The sequence below is a fragment of the Anabrus simplex genome, chromosome 4, assembly GCF_040414725.1.
Source record: "Anabrus simplex isolate iqAnaSimp1 chromosome 4, ASM4041472v1, whole genome shotgun sequence".
Lineage (NCBI taxonomy): Eukaryota > Metazoa > Arthropoda > Insecta > Orthoptera > Tettigoniidae > Anabrus > Anabrus simplex.
Genome location: NC_090268.1, coordinates 424,281,619 through 424,287,278, shown reverse-complemented (window position 1 = coordinate 424,287,278; position 5,660 = coordinate 424,281,619). Strand labels below are relative to the sequence as shown.

Sequence of the window (5,660 nt, the reverse complement as noted above, 5' to 3'; positions counted from 1 at the left end):
AAAACACTCAAAACCACCGCCGAGTGGACTCAGTTCCAGTTCTCGTACCATATTTAAAATTTAATGGCAGTGCCGCGAAACGAACCCGGACCTCCGGGGGTGGCAACTTATCACACTAACCACTACTCCACAGAAGCAGACCTATTTTCTTTTTCCACATATTTCTGAGAATACAGACAAATGTTACTCTTCTTCCCGGTGCATCCCACGCTTTATTTAATAATGATATGGAACTTTTTGTCCGCCTCCATGGTGTAGTGGCTAGTGGAATTAGCTGCTACTTACGGAGGCCCGGGTTCGATTCCCTACTCGGTCACGAAATATGAAAAGTGGTACGAGGACTAGAACGGGGTCCACTCAGCCATTCTCGAAGTGGTTTTCCGTAGTTTCTCACCTCTCCTCCAGGCAAATGTCGGAATGGTACCTAACTTAAGGCCACTTCCGCTTCCTTTCATATTCCTTGTCTATCCCTTTCGATTTTCCCATCCCCCCTTACGGCCCCAGTTCAGAACAGCAGGTGAGGCCACCTGAGAGGGGTACTTGTCCTCCTACCCAGTTGTGTCCCCGACCCAAGGTCTCACGTTCCACACACTGCCCTTGAGGTAAAGGAGGTGGGATTCCTCACTGAGTCCGAGCAAAAAATCACCGCTGGAGGCTAAACGGATTAAGAAAGAACAAAAGAAAGAAAGAAAGAAAGACAGTTTCGGCTATATTTGGGGGCATGTGACGTAGAGCAGTTTCCTATAGTCACCGGTAGAGTTCGCATCATGTCCGTTCGCACAGCCGCCACATTTGCAACAACAATAAAACCGCGATGTTTGGAAGTGTCAGAGGGTGTGCTTCATGCGAGTGCTGTATCCCCGATGTTAAGTAAAGAAGGAGTAAAATTCACAGACTGTCTGCTAAGTCACGTCATAGTGGAGGTGCCGGCTGTCCTCTGGTATAGGAGTCCCGGGTTCGATTTCCGGACGGGTCGGGAATGTTAACCGTCTTCGTCATTAGAAATCATCTTAGGTAGGGCCCCATCCTCACAGACATGCACGTCGCCTACAGGCCGTCTACTAGGAAAGGACCTGCACCAGGTTTCTGCGGAGGTACGCCATTTATTATTACTATAATTAAGCTATGTCAAGTTCATTAATTCAAGTTTTACTGACTTCGAAATAAGGGGCTGCCTGGCCGAGGTGGTAAAGGCGTGCTCGTTTCACCCGGCAGGACGTGCGTTCGATTCCCCGTCAGCAAATCGAAAAATTTAACAAACGCGATTTCCACTTCCAGAGGTGCACATGGCACTGAGTTTCACTTAGCCTACACCAAAAATGAGTACCAGGTTAATTCCTGAGGGCAAAGGCGGCTGGGCGTAGAGCTAATCACACTACCCTATCAAGTGCCGAGGTTATGGATAGTGGAAGCCTTTACATTCCACCCCTCCAAGGGCCTTCGTGGCCTGTACGGTGATGACTTTGCTTTGCTTTCGCCAAAGAATAACTCACTGAACTTCCAGAGTTTTTTCTACAGTCGAACGTAAAATGCGCTGCTATCTCAGCGGATATTAGGACCAGATTCCCCTTTGCTGGCCCGCAACCCAATGGTCTCAGACGGACCTGATCAGTCCAGGCCAATAATTTTGTAATTAGCTGGACCTAACTAGCATTGTACAGACCAATGTTTGTGTCACTAGCCGGACCTACGTTGGCGGCCTTGTGTAACGCACCTCGTGCGAGCCCCGCCATTTGTTGGATTCCTTACATCTTCCCTTTTCCCCCTTGCTAGTGAAGATTACTCATCTCCAAAGCTGTGAAAACAATTGGAAAACACAGATTAGAATATACTTTAACCTCCTGTAAGCTTAAGAAAAAATCCCACAGACACCGTTTAAATTTACCGCCTATAATCACAGTCATCCTGCCGCAACAATGAAAATACACCATATCTTTTCCATTTAAAACTTCTAAAATTAGAGATCAATTGTAATCCCATCTCGCATTCTTCTACAGCACCTTAAATCTAATAACAGTGTAACCTTACTTGCAGCCTCAGTAGTGCAGTAGGCAGCGCGTTAAGTCTCGTAATCTTAAGGTCGTGACATTGATCCTCATCCGAGACACGACTTTTCGTCTCAATTTTTAATTTGTGTATAGTAAAGCGCTTCTCTCCTTTTTTACAGTTTGCTCTACGTCGCAATGACAGAGATAAGTCTTGTGGCGACGATGGGATACGAAAGTGCCGTGACCTTAATTAAGGTACAGCCCCGGATTGATGAGAAAGTAGGAAGCCACGGAAACCATCATCAGGGCTTCCGACAGCTGTGTGCAAACCTACTATCTACGAAATGCAAGCTCACAACTGCGCGCCCCCATCCGCATGGCTAACATGTTCTTTTAAAAGTGCTTTCAAAATAGATTGTATTTTAAGGAAAACTAGAGGGCCCGTGCTGTTCCGCAATATTCGTTTCTTCTTCTTCTTCTTCTTTTTATTCTTATTCTTCTTATTCTTTAACTATTTACCCTCCATGGTCGGTTTTTCCCTCAGACTCAGCGATGGATCCCAACTTTACCGCCTCAAGGGCAGTGTCCAGGAGTTTCAGGCTCTGGGTCGGAGGATACAACTGAGGAGGATGAACAGTACCTCGCCTAGGCGGCTTCGCGTGCTATGCTGAACAGGGGTTTGTTGGGGGATGGAAGACTGGGAGTGATAGACGAAGAAGGGGGAAGGAAGCGGCCGTGGCCTTAAGTTAGGTACCGTCGCGGCACTTTGCCTGGTGGAGAAGTGGGAACCATGGAAAACCACTTCCAGGATGGCTGAGGTAGGAATCGAGCCCACCTCTACTCAGTTGACCTCCCAAGGCTAAGTGGACCCCTTTTCCGGACCTCGCACAACTTATCAAATTTCGTGGCAGAGCCAGGAATCGAAACCGGGCCTCCGAGGGTGTCAGCTAATCACACTAACCACTACACCACAGAGGCGGACAGTATTCGTTACTAATAAAAAAAAATATAGTGTTATTGTTTTTACGTCCCTCTAGCTACATATCTCTTCCATTTTAAAGCTCTGAAATGAGAGATCAATTATAATCTAATCTCGCATTCTGCTACAACTGCTTTAATCTCGTAATTGTGCAGTCTTAACCCAACGCCCCGGTAGCGCAGTAGGCAGCGCGTAAGTCTCATAATCTTAAGGTCGTGAGTTCGATCCTCACCCGGGGCATGATGTTTTGTCTTAATCGCATTGTATTTAGTTTTCGATTTGATTTACATCGCACTGACACGGACGCTGGCGACGGTGGTACAAGAAAGGGCTAAGAGTGGGAAGGAAGTGGCCGTACTATTAATTAAGGTACAGCCCCAGTATTTGCCTGGTGTGAAAATGGAAAACTACGTAAAACCACCTTCCGGACTGCCGACAGTGCGGTTCGAACTCACTACCTCCCAGATACCCTAAATGCAGATCAGTAGTGATTGATTTGGTTGATTTGATTGTTAAGTAACCATAGCCCGCCTCTGTGGTGTAGTGGTTAGTGTGATTAGGTGCCATCCCGGAGGCCCGTGTTCGAATCCAGGCTCTGCCACGAAATTTGAAAAGTGGTGCGAGGGCTGGAACGAGGTCCACTTAGCCTTGAGAAGTCAACTGAATAGAGGTGGGTTCGATTCCCACCTCAGCCATCCTGGAAGTTGTTTTCCGTGGTTTCCCAGGCAATTTCCGGAATGGTACCTAACCTAAGGCCACGGCCGCTTCCATCCCTCTTCCTTGTCTATCCCTTCCAATCTCCCCATCCTCCATAAGACCCCAGTTCAGCATAGCTGGTGAGACCGCCTGGGTGAGGTACTGGACCTCCTCCCCAGTTGTATTCTCCCACTACAGGACACTGTCCTTGAGGCGGTAGACGTGGGATCCCTCGCTGAATCCGAGGGAAACACAAGCCCTCTAGGGATAACAGATTAGGAAAGAAAGAAGAAAGACTACTAGTTTAACATCGTAAATCCAGTATCATCACACACAACTTCAGTACTCCCAGTGCTTAACACTACGTTTCAGCTCACTACTAACTTGACGTTACAAGTGATAATAATAATATGACGCTGTTCGTAGTGAATCGGCCGTCAGATAGAGACGTAAACCCTTGAGCAGACCACTTGGTGCTAATCGACAGGAGTAGGTTATGTGTCGCCACCGGATTTCACACTCTCATTTCCTGCTATCATACACCAACTCAGTGCAACAATAAGAGAATGAGATTCTTAAACATCTCTAGGGTGTCGGGTAATAAGCTTACTTTTGACAACATACCATATAAGTTCTGGGAAAACGAGATTGGCGTTCGGTTTCCCCATTAAAGTTGAGGTTAATTAATTCTACTCTTGAAATAAAACGATAAATTAATTTGATAGAACAAAACATATTCTTGAAAAATGTTAATAAAATAGTAAAAAAATGCTGCCATAAAACAGATGAGAATATGCCATGGCAACTGAAAGAAACTCGGCAGTAAATTTGAATTCTTCTTGACCGGACATTTAACAATTATACACGAAATGCATCCCTCACTGGTTCACTTGACTGTACCTTCAACACTTTGAGTGTAATTACGACATATTGCTTTGAATTGGTATTTGCTGTAGATGTATCAAGCCTAATTTGGTGATGTATTCTTTATGTTTCACTGACGACTAAGTATCCATATGACCGCTTCTTCTCCATCCAGATGACTTCTTGGTAAGTCTGTCCTATATGACTTCGTGACAACCCTTTCCTAATGACCGACCAACTGTGGCCTCACTCTCTCAATGACCAATGACTAATGACTCACTGAGGCCTCTCCATCCTTTCGACTGACGCTATAAGATACTGGACCAGCTTATATGGACATTAATTGACACACCTACGCAATCTCCAGAAATAACTATGATGTACTCCCACCCAGCGACAAATGTTACATACAATGGTGAAACCGCTGGCGGCACCCTAGGTATCTCCAAGAACATGACCTCACTGCCAAATGCATACAATGACGTAGCAATGGCTAACAGTATTGCAACATGTGCGTTGCAATATCAAAACTTATTACAAAGCATATCCATGTATGATGTTATGCAGCGAGTCTTACTTTACATGGTTAAATGCTAATATTCACACACATATATACACAATTTAACTACAATCACGCAAGCAACAATCATTGCAGAACTGAATTGAACAATAATAATACAATAATAGTAATCTCACAGATAAAATAATAATAATAATAATAATAATAATAATAATAATAATAATAATAATAATAATAATTTGCCTGCTGCCATTTCTTGATGGATACAGTACTTTTGTATCCATCTCATGGCACAGGCCAGAGTAAAGTGTAGCTTCCACCGAAGTCCCAGTCTCATCCATGGCTGTGACAATATGGAAGCTGCTGGGGTATGGGTGGTGCTGAATAATGACATTCGGAGCACGCCTAGTGCATCTCAGTGTTATGAAAGGTGTTATTCATAGGGTCAGTCGTGCTGAAATAGCACTTTCTGACCCAGTGAGAAAAGCAATGGCAAACTACCTCACTCCTCATCTTGCCTAGTACGCCTCATTTTGGTGCTGCCATTGGTTTTTGCGGTTTCCTTATAACCGCATAACCTTTGGTGGGGCTATTTGAGGATCCAACCAGTCCC

At 45.1% G+C, this 5,660-nt stretch overlaps 1 non-coding gene across 1 annotated transcript; it reads left to right on the top strand.

The window, feature by feature from the left end:
- Positions 1–3,134: 3,134 nt before the first annotated feature.
- TRNAM-CAU (transfer RNA methionine (anticodon CAU)) lies at positions 3,135–3,207 on the top strand. Its single transcript has one exon. It is a non-coding gene; the product is annotated as a tRNA-Met (tRNA).
- Positions 3,208–5,660: the final 2,453 nt, after the last annotated feature.